General features: G+C 40.6%; 1 protein-coding gene across 1 annotated transcript in view; it reads right to left on the reverse strand.

The window, feature by feature from the left end:
- Positions 1-15,518, reverse strand: part of 5-HT2A (5-hydroxytryptamine receptor 2A) — a 59,405-nt gene that overhangs the window by 8,993 nt on the left and 34,894 nt on the right. The window lies entirely within an intron of this gene.

Below are 15,518 nucleotides of genomic sequence, written 5' to 3' on the forward strand. Positions count from 1 at the left end.
TTAATAACAAAAATGGCATGACACGAACCGTACAAAATACTTAAATTACTTCCTTGTGTCATCTGCTATCCAACAAGGTACAAATGTTGCTAACATTCACATTTGTGTGCAAGAAATAATACTTCATTCATCTTCATGTGAATGGAATCAATGAACAATACAATTAAACAACATTACACGTCTTGCTCAAAGTGGGCACCTCCGTTACGAATGCAGGCACTCAGGTTTTTAGGGACATTTGTTCTATTAACTCGTGATGTGATGGTGTCCTTGATGTGTTGACCAGCTGTTAAGATCCTCTCCCTGAGCTATTCTTGCGAGTTTACCAGTGTCTTGTCATGTGGCTCCAAATCTAGAAGTCGCAATGCGTCAAATCGGGGGATCGAGCCAGCCAGGGAATCGGGCCGCCTCGGCCAATCCATTTCTTTGGGTAATTTTCATCCAGCTACTGTCGCACGCCCAGGCAGAAGTATGGATGGGCGTCATCAACAATAATTTGATCGAGCCATTTTTCCTGCCCCAAATTTTAAATGGCATCACTTATGAACATTTTTTGAGGAACGGGATGGCAATGTTGTTGGAGGATGTGCCTCTAGCTACAAGACGTGACATGATTTATCAGCATGATGACTGCCCAGCTCGATCCCCCGATCGATTTGACGCCTTGCTGTAACGAGTGCACTCACGGCCCCCGAAATGACGTGTCAATCATACCCCGGCACGGGGCCAAACGTCGTTATGTGTACGGGAAACCGGTCGTGACTCACGGTCCAGTTATCAAGTTCGGTACTGAGACGGTCGTTTATTGTCATACTATTGCGAGGCGGAGATTAATACCTTGAAAAGTTACACTGTTTTGTTTACCTTTGATATGTAGATTCGAACAATCATAAAACACTAATAGCATAATATCTGGTACCTGAAAAACGTCAAATAACAACACTGACGAACGGTAAAGAAGTGAATATATATATTGTAACAACAAAAAAATCTTGCAATCAACAACTGTTTACAAAGCCTCCTCACTCGCACAACATTCACGCAATCTTTCTTTCACACACATGAGGTATTTTTACATGTGAAGTATGGATACAAATCATGGATCTCATTGACATATCATTCCTTTTAATTTTTAAACCTTTATGTGAATTTAGGGCATTTGTCTGCCAGCTCCTGTGCTCTTTTAAATTAACTTAAGTGCCATCCCTCGGAAAGCGGTTAACTAAGACAATTGGGTCGGCGTGGTTAAATCTTTCGTTCGAATGAACGTATGCATCGAGTCGTAAGCTCGACATTATACAAGTTTCTCGGACGGGGGCATTACACACAAGCCTCTCTCGTCCAATGAGAACAACTACTCAATTACATAGTGATGCAAAAACTTAATTGGCTCCAGCTGCCGGAATACACTAATCAATCGTCGGCGCGAGCAAAAATTACCTAAAAAACCACTATGCAACAAATAATATTATTTCACGCACACGACCTTGCAATAAAAACAACTACGCTTTCCACAATTAAAAAGGACTCATCAGTCAACTATTGACAAATTAGATGGCGCGACGGGGCGGTCGGTTACACAAGAAATGGAGCACACTTTGACAATTTATACTAAATATTAAAGAAATGAAATGGAGCTTCTAACGCTGAATGCAGACAATTAAATTAGCACATCTGAACATGAAATAACTCTTTTTTATAACAATACCAAAAATTATCAGACGCGGGAATTAGTTTCGGGGTTTCCTGAGTGACTTTGCTAATAAGTGAGACTTCGGCGTTAACTGTACGGTGTTGATACTAACGACGCACGTTTACATGTACATGAGACCCTCTGAAGTATACTGTACCAGACTCTGCTACATGGCGTGGTCATTCATCTCTCCTGGACGCGGGACTTGCACACGGTTCCTTTGTGGCGAAATTGTCCTCCAAGGTCGATCGCGACGAAGAATAATTGCGACGATCTGTTGTACTTGCACCTCCTTAGTACTTCGGGCTTTCCTCTTGTCACTAGCGTCGGGTGTACGTGGTCACGCGCCGGTCGGGGTATCTCTAGTGTCGGGCATCAATTGGATGTCGATCTGCGATCATCTCTCTCTGGTAGCGGGCTTCAGTTGGAACGTCGAGCTGGAAAACGTCCTTCTCTCTCTCTCCCTGGTAAGGGCTTCGATTGGCGTCGTTCTGAAGACGTCCTTCGGGCTTTGGTTGGGACGTCGATCTGAAAGCGCCCTTCGGGCTTTGGGCAGTGGTTGGTTTTGGCGTCGTCTGGCTGGCTTCTGCATCGTTGCGGGCGTCAGGGGGAGCGACGGCCCCCTTCTCTATCGTCTTTAGCCCTCCATCATTATGTAGTCCGCGCTTGGCAAAAACAAATCACCGCGTAATCTTCACCAAAATAAGGCGCACACTGGTAACTCCCTATCTGCAAGTCGCTCACAGTACGTAAGGAAACAAAGTTCACAGACACAAAACAATGATCACGCGAGAGTGTAGCGCGGAGATGCTCTCTCTATGAAATCCTGGTAAAAACTGTGTCTGGGATGGTAGCACCGTATATTTAAGAGAGATTCGAATTCTTCCGTTGAAAATGACGCTCAAGTGGCTTGGCTTCTCTTTTGGAGGAGATGCGAATGACCTGTGTCCATTGTCTTGAAACTCGGTCACCGAGGCGTCTTCGATCCTTGCAGGCTCGGGCTCCAGCTGGTGTACCTGGTCATCCGTGAACATGGGTTCGACCGCCCGCTGACTTGAAGCCCGGTCTCGACGAAAATATTCCTTTCGTATCTCCGTGTCGGTGCAAATATGTCATGTCCTAAGCCGAAAAGACAGTTCCGCTGTCACTCAAGAAAAACCCTTCTCCCAACTCTCCACGTCTGGCTCGGATACAAGTTTATTCACAAAATAAACAACCTCACACTTTCAAGTTGGTGCATAAAATGAATCAATAAACCAAAAATAATTTACATCGAACTGCGTTTTACATGTCACTAGATACCGTGACATTGCGACTTTTACATTTGGAGCCACATGACAAGACACCGGTAAACTCGCAAGAATAGCTCAGGGAGAGGATCTTAACAGCTGGTCAACACATCAAGGACACCATCACATCACGAGTTAAGAGACCAAATGTCCGTAAAAACCTGAGTGCCTGCATTCGTAACGGAGGTGCCCACTTTGAGCAAGACGTGTAATGTTGTTTAATTGTATTGTTCATTGATTCCATTCACATGAAGATGAATGAAGTATTATTTCTTGCACACAAATGTGAATGTTAGCAACATTTGTACCTTGTTGGATAGCAGATGACACAAGGAAGTAATTTAAGTATTTTGTACGGTTCGTGTCATGCCATTTTTGTTATTAATACGTTGCCAAGTAAACTAAGAGTGCATTTTTTTATCATCACTTGTAAGTTTAGACCCACCCGTTACTTACATGTGATTGTTATTTGGGAAAAACTTTTTTTCAACGAACCACTTATTTGTTAGCTATCAGAAAACGCTGAAATAAGTTCCATACAATGAGCATTTTTTCTCAATTCACCTCTTTATGTGGAAAATTGTAATTTTTTAAAAAAACAATAGAAATTCGATTATCTCGAAAACTACTAATTTTCGGACGGGGTATCATATGGTCAAATTTATTGCAAATTGTGTCTACTTTAAACCCTTTCAGGGAATACATCTAATTACCAGTCACCCTGTGTGTATATATATATATATATATATATTTTACACTATAGTGAATGTACATTGTTATATATCTGTAGTGGGATTTGATAAATTGAATATTTGGAAATCTAACATTGTATTGAGTTGTGGTTAAGATTTGTTCACTGCTGTGTTTCTTAAGTATCACATTCTTGTATGCGTGAAGTTTAGTACACACATTAAATAATGTGGCCATGCCTCATCTAGGATGATGTCTGAAGCATTAATTTTTACCTGCATTAATAATTAAAGCAAGTCTAAATCTCTTTTAAAGTACAGCTTCAGCCTTCATCTTAACCAGCCGTGTGGTAGGGGTTTTTCATTGAATAAAAATATATATTTTCTTAATTTTCTAAGTATACCTAAGTAGGGGGCGATTAAATAAGCGTTACGATAAAAAGGGTCAAGAAAAAGCCATGAAAAAGTCAAGAATTTTGGATTTGTTATTTTGGTAAGACTCCCTTATTTATTTATTTATAAAAACTTCACACTACAGCCAAATGCCCATTTATAGTGTTGTACATACCATAATTACGAGTAATTGACATAAACGTATAATTCGTACATGACTCTCTAATGACATGAATATATATAAAATTGTATATACAAATTGTATATACACACACACAAACATACGTATATACGTGTACCATTCTTATTAAGTTATATATATATAAGTATATATATATATATATAAGTATATATATATATATAAGTATATATATATATATAAGTATATATATATAAGTATATATATATATATATATAAGTATATAATGCTGCTTAAACAACAAGATGATGGCACAGATTTACATTGTATTTAAAATTTAAGAGAAGAGAGAAAAGTGCATGTTTTTAAATGACCTGTACAGGACATACAACACGTTAAAGGGATAAGGGCACTCTTAAAACCTTCCTCAGAGACAGTGGAAAAGGCCCGTTGTTGTAATGTTTTAAGACACTTGTCATCATCTCCCAACATGGATGATAAATCGCTGAGAATGTTAAAACTTTGAGGAAATTTTAAATCCTTATAGTCGAGAGGGATGTGCCGAAGATTTAAAATTTTATTACAGACGTCGGCTCATGTGCCCTTTTTGCGCCCTTAAAAGTATACGACGAAAATCTGCTTACCTAAATCCTTACCTAAGGATTGAAAAGGAAAAAAAGTGTAAAAGCCCATTGAATCTGAACCAGCACAGGACATAGAAAACCAAGGTGGGTTAAAAAAAAATCACATTTAAATCATTTGAAAAAATTATTTATAGAATAATGTACGTAAGGATTTTTGTAGATATCAGAATCACTTTTGGTGAAAGTACATTAATTTCTTAATTATTTAATGGTGTTTATTAGGCTCTAAGAAAGGAAAAGAGAGGGGAAAAATATATGTACTGATGGGGTGAGGCTCATACAAACGGAAATGTAACATGTAAACTGCAAACACCCTTAAATTTCTCTTGATTTAAAATTCAATAATTTTTATAGGCAAAATTAGAAAATATTTTGTTTAGAATAATATACAAAACACTAATAACTATAATTTACAAAATTGCCTAAATGCAGCTACAAAGACTATAAAAAAATGTTTTAAGTTACAGTTACAGTATATAGTACATTCAGAATGTTTTTTCAATAGAATAATTATTACTGAAGTTATTTTCATAGTAAATTCATATCAGTATCAGAAACAGGAAAAAATTAAATCAAACTGTTCAAATCTTACACGACCGTTTATGAGAAAAAGCCTTTCTATGAAAACATATAGGATGTGTGGTGCCAAACACCATACAATCAGTTTTAACCGTGTTTTTTTTTTTAAAAAAAAATCAAAAAAGTCGATTGAAATAAAAAATCCGATTTAAATCTAAAAAATCATCAAAAATGATTATTTTTTTTAAATAAAAATCATGATTTGTATTCACCCTGTACAAAACAAATTGAAAAGGTAAGGATACATTAAATATGTCCTCAGAGACTGGGGACTGTTTTTCCGGCATTTTTGTTGTTTTGAAAGCTGATCTTGAGGCTGAAAGGCGATTGTTACTTAATTAGTTTGTTTTATTTTTCGATGTTCTGGCGTTAAATTTCAACAGTTGCTTTAGAAAAATGAGGCCATCTTTTGTTGGCGCATGCGTATTCATCTTGTCGCTTATCTAAGCTGTGGCCTTTGTGAGAAATATCTCAACATGTTATCTACAAACTGCTATGGGATATTGATACACGCACACACACAAGACAGCTTTGCTAGATATAGTAAAACACTTGTCTGTTTGAATTTCACCTAGTTGTCATTCATACACAAAGAGATAATTCTGCGGCGGGCGCACAAAGGGTATCGCAAAAAACCGTAAGAACTGAGCTTACATTCCTAGAAGACATATACAGTATCTCCTTACGTGCATGTAGCATAGAGTCACTGAGTCATATTATTTTTTCAGATAATGTTATGGCCTCGCGCATACTAAGACATATATATAGCAGAAATTATGTACATGCTACTGAAAACAGGTTTAAACCCAATTACCTTATTTTTTTTCTCTTGACTTACCACATTGCTTGCCCGCAGAATTCTTATAAAATTGCCTTTAACCTATGTATTAATCTGGTTCATTAAAATTACGACATATTTCCATTAAATATGCAGTGGTCACTGTTATCGTTACGGTAAACCGTCACCGTAAAATTTACAGGGTACTATTTTTAACGGTCTGGTGATTAAAATAAGAAGTAAAAATGGCGTCGGTAACTGCTTGCAGTGTTACACACATACAGAGAGACATTGAATCATGTGAAAGCCTGCATTACTGCAGTGAGATCGTATATAAGAAAAACTTTCAAATTTGAATTTGAATATTTTATCATGAATAAAGATAGTTAATCATTATAAATTGCAGTTATGTGCACCAAAAATATAACTAAGTACTGTATCATTAAAAGTAAAGGTACATTAGTTATTGTTAATTATGAAGTAGCCGTTAATAGTTAAAAAACGGTCCTTTTCATTTACTGTAGTTGGATACAACAGCGGGTACTTTTTAGTGTACTTGGTTTAGAATGTCGAAAATTGACGGTATTACACCGTAATTTCTAGTCAATTTTTATTGATTTGTTATATAGCGTCGCTTTTCTGCCACTTTTTGCTAATCGAGCGATGATATGATAAAAGCGATGACGGGACAGTCATAAAGACCGGGATTCGAATCCGGGACCCCTGGCATCATAGCGCGCTGTGCTAACCACGGAGGTCGGATAGGTTAATTTGTATACAGTGTGGACAGTTGAAAGTGGCAATATGTTCCCTCGCCCTCCCTATTGAAACCGGGTCACTTCTAGAAATTGAGACACACTGCTTTGTCCCGTGTCGCGCGCTTCGAAGTAGCAAAACAAGCGTTTCAAGAGGACAGACATAGTCGTTTGAGGAAATGGCCTTGTACAAAGAAGACCTCGGGGTCGTTCGGCAGAATCAAGTTCACCTCAAGTACGATGCTTGAGCATTGTGAGAACCCGCTAAGATACCTGGGGAGCAAACAAAAGAGCGAATGCCGGCGTGTTTGAACAAGTGCGGCGTTATCTTGTCAGGTGCGAAAGTGTGCAAAAGGCACATAAACAAACAAACGTAGGTTTTCACGCTTGTGGAAGCGTCAGTTACAGAGACTGGGGAACAACTCAATCGCCACCTCTGTGGTAGGAAACAGCTTCACATTTTCGGAATTTCGCAGGGGCGTACTGGCTCTTGTAGACGACAAAACACCTGGTAACAAACGCATCCTTCGCCTTAGTGCAATTGGTTCGCAGCTTTTAAATGGGGTGTCAGCAATAGCTAAAGGCAAAATCTTATGTTGACTTAGTTTGTTTGGCGATTATTGATTAGGGACAGATGAAATTCTTGTGTTGCTGCAGTCATAAACCTTGGGGTTTAAGAATGATAGAGAGTTAGTAAGTTTATTGGTGTGAAGTTCCATATCCGTGATTGCCATTTGCTTTGGCTGCTTCACTGCTGTCCTTTTGGCAGTTTGTATTCTGTGACCCCTGCTGGGAGTCCGTTTTGCGTTGACTTTGTGGTCTTTAGAAGGGCATGTACGTGGTGCGGTGACAAGGCATGGCACAGGCTTCTCTTAAACCGGTTGCGTTTCTGTCATGCACTGTTTCAGTCTTAATCTATGCACGCTGTTCTCTCCTCGAAAGCACCGCTTTAAGCTTAACGCCCACTGAGACGCAAAGAAATGCGGCAACAGATGCGTTTCCGGCGTGTCACTGGACGATAACCTGCAGAGTTCTGGCACAGAAATTCCGCGCGTTTCCCTATAGTGGGCATTGCAGCATTTGATTTCAATGGAATCATAAAAGAGAAGTTCTGTTTCCGCGTTTCCCCGCGTACAGTGAACGTTAAGCTTTTGAGCACTCCGATTTCACAACACCACTTCACAGTTCCATATTCGTTCGCCTGCACGCACTGCACTAGCGACAATGAGTACGTTGAACAGCTATGCCTTCCGAACTGGGAACAGCAACGCCCTTTATTGATCATGCGCGACGTGACGACAGTATTACCACTACTTTCTTTCCAACCCTCGTATTTGTGAATTTTTGACACACAGATAGAACAAACCAGTATTCCAGAATGTTAGATATAAATACCAAATTTCAATTCTGAGTAAACAACTCTAAGCAAGTTCATTTCGGTATTGACATTAATTTATATTACTTCGTCACATCACTATAGAATTTACTCTTATCTTCATGACGAAGAGGTTTAGTCTCTCCTTGTTTGCACAATAATATGGCCACGCTCAAGTTGAGTGCAAGTACCGGATTGCAGAGTCAATTTATCGCCGCAGATCTTCATTGGGGTACGTCGTTTGCAGAAGTGGCAAAGCGACGTAATTTCGCGATCAAAATGCGGTCTCCGCTTTGTCCCGAGCATCGTGTACTACCCTGCACGGCTCCGACGAGACAATAAAGGCTCCTTATTTGCACCGTACAATCGATTGAATCCTGTTAAGTCGTCCGAGAGGTAGTCCCGATCGTTTTGGGGTTGATTTCTAGCACTAATTACGCTCATTAAGCGGCTTAATGCAGTCCCATTAAGATTAGTTAAATGATCCGACATCGCAGGTGTAATGGCGCGGTTCCAGCTTTGAAGCCATTGCAATCCGGACGACGAGTGTCCCTTTGAGATACTTCGCTATGGGTTGGAGCAACTTGTCAATGTCGGACGTGGAGTCTATTCCACGCGGTTTGGCTTTTTTTTTAACCTTCTCTCCATGGCAGCTAATTAAGCCGTTGGTTTCTGCTCTTGTTTCCCAGAGATCCTGCTTCTCTTTTTCTTCTCTCTCTCTCTCTTGCTTTTTTCAGTTTCTCCTTCCGATGCCTCAAGGAGTCGCTTTTTCTCTCTTGTTGCAATCTTCTGTGCGTGGATATTGACGAACAAATTAAAGGATGCAGCGTTCATAAATGGGGATTAGGGTCCTTGAGTGTTGCTTGAAGCGATAAATATACCCGGTTCGTCTCCAGACGAGACGCGACTTCTTCGTTTTGAATTACTCTGTACTCTACCCAGGGAATCTCTGGAGCAAGGCCGCGCACAAGAACAGCGAAGAGGAGAGAGCGAATGGCTGAGCTGAAGCAGTACACACTGCTGCAAAGGCTGGTAGCTGCAGTCGCTTTCCCCCACACTCCACCATCCCGTTACCTCGCACGTGTTCACTGTTCGATGTGTTTCACTTGTTTTCGTTCGCTAGGTCCAGAGTATAAACGAGAGACGCCGACCTCCTCAGCGGAGTGGTTAGCACAGCGCGCTGCGACGCCAGGCTTCCCGGGTTGGAATCCCGGCCTGGGAATGGGTGTTCTTTGTGAGAATATCTTCATCAGTTTCATCCTCGTCTTGGCGATTTGTCAAAAGTGACAGAAGAGTGAAGTAAAATAAACTAAACTAAATTCAGTATGTCATAACTTTATCTTCGGTCTTAGCATGTATTTTAACGTGACCAATGGCTAAAGTAGTTGCTGATCTTGCATAGAAAATAGTTTGGCCACACCTGCTCTAGACGATGACGAAAATAGGTTTCTTGAGAGTTAACTGTAGATTACGAGAGGCGACTTGTAGGTAGTTAATTCTAGACCATGACAAGGTTCTTCTCGTCGACAATCATCCCAGAACATTATAAGGCTCGGCTCCTCGTCGACATGTGTTCTAGACCATGACCGAGTTCTGCTCGACGAAGTTATTCTAGACCACGACAAGGCTCGGATCGTCGGCAGTTATTCTAGATCTGTATGACACGGTTTGTATACCCTTATTCTAGATCGTGATGTGGCTCGTGGACACTCATTCTCTAGACGAGACAAGTCTCTGCTTCATCTACAGCTATTCTAGACCATGATAAAAGTATTCTTCGACAGTTGTTCTCGACTATGACGAGACTCGCCTAGTCGAGGATTACTCGAAGCGAGGTGCAGGTGACGTGTTGTGTGAGGATTTTCGTATCAAAGCTGAGTTCTTTGTCATCCTTTTGTCTGCGATGCGGTTTGCTTCATTTCGAAACTTTGGAATTCAAAGTTCATTTTTACACATACACCCCTCACGAAAGTTTGGAATATTGTTATATTAGACACAACAAGTTTCTAATATTATTATATTAGTAAGTGATAGGCACGGTGGCATATGTCGGCGAAGTGACTAGAACGTCCACCAGATACCATATGTGTTGTTGCATTCCAAGGCCGTGTCTATCATCTATATATTGTCTAACATATAACATAACAATATTCCAAACTTTTTGTGAGGAGTGTTTTATTTCTTATATCTGAACTCTAATTCAATGTTCTGATTTCCAGTTTTGGTCAGGGCATTAATGTTTTATTCTGTTTGCCCTTTCGTCCCTTTCATCTACATAACGAGGTAGAAGAACGTAATTGAAAAATATATTTTATATATATAAATCTCGAGGAAGACTTAATTCAGGTCTCTTTCAAATAAAAATCCTCTTTGACTTCAAACGTCATTCATAAGTCTGTAGTACTTGATTGAGACGAGCTTGGTCGTTGGAAAGTAATTCATCATCCCCGTCTTTCATAGTTCTTACCCCTTTTTTATTCCTAGGGCCGCGTCTCTCTCCGTCTGAGATTTCCCTCGCACGTCAAAACCATCAGTCTGAAGCTTAGGGCAATTTGCGGCTGCCCCAAGACTTTTCAATTCTTCCATTTCTTTCCTCCAAAAAAAAGGGGGGCGGAGAGCACGATGATTTTTCTGACACTTTCCTGTCAATTTTCGCCCTCGGCATCGCTCCTTGAGTAAAGAAAGCATTGATTTCTATCGAAGGGGCAGCCTGTGCCAGAACCGAATGTGAAGCTTATTTTAACGTTTTTTGGAGCGCGGAAGTAGATGGAATTATGTGGGTCAATTCTGGGCAGGGAAGGGTAATTTAAAGCAAGAGTTAGGGCTTGTGTGGACGAGGGAGAAAGGGAACAGGGCGGACAGAAACGCTGCAAATGGAAACAAGGGCATTGGGTGCATGATAGCGTATGTTTGTGAAGAGGATAGCATTTGTTTAACTTGGATCACAGGCGCCATAAAGGAATGAGTGCGCTCTCGTGGCTTCCATAAGAACTTCTTTCTTCCTCATTTTCTCACGCAGCAACACAAGGGTGTGTGCAGTAAACAACAATCTGCAACAGCGTGTTCTACATCAATGGTTTTCAACCTCCTTAAGCCGACCTGTGTGTTCCAATCCCGGCCGTGTCGTAGGTATTCTTAGTGAGTGTCCCTTCAATTTAATCATCCTCATCTTCGCGATTAGCTAAATATGACAGAAAAGCGAAGTTAATAAAATGAAGCAAATTAATCAACAAGACTTCGTGAGACCGCGACCTGGTAAAGTCAATGCCCGATCCCGAGAATTTTTCTCCTAAATAGCTTTCTAATTTTATAACTACATACACTTAATATGTACTCTTGAAATTAAGAAGTAAATTTTTACAACGGCAAATAGTAATAGTTCGATTATTAAGAAATATAAAATTAGGCCTAAAATACTTGTCAACCAGTGGATGTAATAAAAAGTTGTAGTTTCCTCAGGCCAAAGTTTTGTAGCAACAGACTATTTCACTCTACCCTTCGAGAAAGAAAAAGTCGATCTCCTCCTCTTTAGATGTGAGGACCTTCACACTGGTAGATGCAACAAGCAGGCGTCAGTCACTCTACAAGGCGACATTACGTTGCATGTGGTTGCAGTTCTGAGGTTATTTATTGGCAGTTTTGCGGAGAGACTTCCTGCAAACAGACGCAGAAACCACTAGGACCAGGAAGATTTGTTTATTTAAAGAAACGTAAGCATCAAACGGAGTTGCCAAACCTGTTAAAAATAAGAAAAAGAGCCAAGTCGCACCTTGAGACTGTAAAAAGTCAACTGAAGAAATTACTGTAAATTGTGCTCCCGAGCCTCGCTTTTTGTGCAAGGATTTCCTGTTCGATTCCCGGCGTGAGTCCCCAAAATTTATTGTTGACCCAGCGTCGTAAGAACAACTGGGGAGCTAGATGAAAAGAAGTAGCGGGCTCCGGTCTCGAAAGCCATAAAACAGCAGCGATGGGAGTCCTTCCGGTGACCACACGTCACCAAACGAAAAGTTGCTTGGCAAGCCCTCGCCCTCCGAGGAGTTTAGTTTTTAAGACCCTTTAATTCCCGCTGTCATGTAAAAATGCCCATGGCCGTTTTAAGTGTATTAACGGCTATTTTATAGGGTGTTCCGTATAGGACGCCGAATTTGAATCGAGTGTTATTGTTTTAGTTCGAGTTTGGCAAACCTGTTCTTACCAATGTTGGTATTTGTTGTCATGCCGATTAATGTAGCCTCAATTGTTTTGACTCGTTTGTTGTGGTTACGATATGGAACAGTTTAGGATTGAGCAACTTGTCCTCATTGTGAAGACTAAGACAGACTGACACAAGACGAATTCCAGGAATGGCCGGTCGTGTGATCTTACACCCTGTGATTTCTTCTTATGGGGGTTTGTGAAATCACAGGTGCACGCCAACAAACCACGAACCCTTTTGGAACTGAAGGCGGAAATCATACGGGTCATTGGAGGCATCGGGACAGACATCTGCGAGAGGGTTATCAATAATTTTGTGGAGCGTATAAATGCATGCAGACTCAATAGGGGGGTGGACATATGCCTGACATTGCCTTTCATACGTAAATAGGAGATGTTACTGCTTACATATATGTGAAATATAACTATTTTCATGATATTTTCCCTATTTGTATTTAATTTTCTAATTTGGCGTCATATACGGAACACCCTTTATAATTAATACTAATAATGTAATTTCAGTGATTTAAGTTTTTAAGAATATATTTACACTACACACAATTGGAATTTATAATCAATATCTGCCTTTGTGCAAGAACAAATATGTGTGTCTACGATTATTGTCACAAAAAAATGATATTCGATTGTATACGCTCGAAGGTGGGAAACTCGAACGACTACGAGCGAGCGAAAGTGGTCCCATGCGTTTATGTTCGACAGTGGAGTACAAAGGCGAAACAAAGCGTATCCGTGGCAATGAACCTTCGTTAATGCTAACACATCCTCTTTCTCCTCAAAAGTGACAAATGTATACTGACAGCTCGGAACTCTTTCCGTCACGCGAAGAATAGCAAAGGGTCCAAATCTAGCTCTAAAAGAGCCATGGTGGCAACAGTGTCAACATCCCCCAATTCGAATCGGCATCGAGAGTTGTTTTGTATGCAGAAAACCCGAACGCACAGATTGCGGCCGGAGAGTAAATACGGCGCGGTTGGGTCTGCTTCTGTTCGGCGGTGGCTGGCCCAGGTGGCGCGGTGGAGACGGTCGCTGCCGCCATTTGTTTATTTTTGGAATCTGGGCGGGAAATTGTCTCGAGTCAGTCACGTCAGGAGTGGTTTACTGATCCTCTGTCGTGAGTTAGTTTCTCGCGGATCCTTTTGCTCGAATTGAAAATAGCGGGGAGATTGGGAAGGTCAGAGTCGAAGGGCGGACATTCGTTAAAGCATTGAACAATTTGCAAGTGGGAGCAGGAGAGGGGAAGGGATGCTCAGGCACCCCGTCCGTCACATCTAAACAACTCGTTCAATAAAAAGAAAGAAAAGAGAAGGGACAAGAGGGAAATATAGAAGTGGAGAAAAGAAGGAAGAGGAAGAATGAAAGAGAAAGAGGAGGGGAAAAGGAAAAAGGAAGTGAAAGAAGAAAGGGTATGGAAGAGGAGAGGAGGAAAGCGAAGAAGTTGTGTGAAAGGAAGGAAGAGGAAGCTCAATCACACCAGAGATGGTATGAGCACGAGACCAGTTGTAAGTGTCTGTCTCGTTCTCGTCACTGTCTTCACTTCAATGTCTAAGGGAAATAGCTTTCTTCATAATATCTTTTTTCTGTTTGACTCTTCGTTTCAGCGCTGCGAACCCTTGAAAACCTTGATTTTTATCCTGCTACGAGATTTAAACCTAACAAGCTTAACCTAACCACGAAAGCTTTCCGCGCTTACGTCAGAAGATGAAATACGGCGCTTGAAAGTTTGGTGCGATGAGTCATACCCACACCAATCCTGATAGGTTGGTTTTCCTACTAACACAACGGTGCCATACATCATTGTCAACCTGATATCTCTACCATCGTCACGATTACTCAAAACTGTCCGTTAAGCGACGTACCGTAGTAAAACATAAGATATTGGTCTCTTCATCGAAGGTTTCTGGTTCGACTCCTGGCCTGGGTTTTTCTGTCTCAGAAGTCCCCGTAATGAATTTCACCTAATCATCGTTTATCATTACTGTCGCGATTATCTTGAAATGACGAAAATCGACGTAAAATAAGATAAATATAAATGATACCGAGCATACGATTTGCTTTACAAGCATCAGCACTGTATAGTAATTTCACTGTGTAGGGTACTCTCGAATTTCCGGCCTGCCAACACCCGGCTGAGTTGTTAACCTGTATTCTGTGTGAATTCACCAGTACCTTGATCATCTTCTACCGGTGATAGCATAGAACTCTTGTGTTTGCTCCAAATGTGTATGCTAAGATAATATTAAATTAGTTTATAATTGCTATGTAATTTCTGTATGTTTTCCTTCGATTAATTTAAACTGACTTCTTTTCTTTTCATTTCTTCTCACAGGTAAGATGTCCTTTCATCTTGTTCATGCTGTCTGTACTAGTGGTGAGTACACGCCGGTTTTTTCTCATTAGCTTAATGTTCACAAGAAAAGGTATGTACTTTCCGACGAAATGAAGATGTGGAAGAGGTAGTAAGGAAGAGAGAGAAACTAACAATATCAACAAAACTAGAACTTTCTTAATTTCTTAAATAAATTTGTGTTTCGGTGTATTTCGTGTAATTAGTGTACCGTTGCTATCGTATTGTAAGGCATTTTTTTTAAGCAACATCTGTACCGAGACATATCGAGCACGCACATGGAAATTTATCTGATATGCACCACGCTCCGGCCGCCTTTTTCGCAAAGGTTCTCCCAGGTATCCATTTGTTAGATAAGGTATGACCCTGGAATCGAACTCTAGTATCCTGCTTGGCAGTCAGGTGTCCTACCTATTGGACGACCGCGAGTCTCTAACGTACACATAATTTATGTTAACCCTTGTTTTCTTTATTTTAGTGTAGGGTTGCTATATTTCATAAGTGAATATCCGGGACGTCGATGACCGGAAGAATGTTGGGGAGGGGAAGGGCGGGCTGGATCCCATAATATAGTATTCATAATTATTTTAAATGGTCTAATTTTCATATAGGCTACTTAAACTTC

Source organism: Lepisma saccharinum, chromosome 10 (genome assembly GCF_977018435.1).
Source record: "Lepisma saccharinum chromosome 10, izLepSacc3.1, whole genome shotgun sequence".
Lineage (NCBI taxonomy): Eukaryota > Metazoa > Arthropoda > Insecta > Zygentoma > Lepismatidae > Lepisma > Lepisma saccharinum.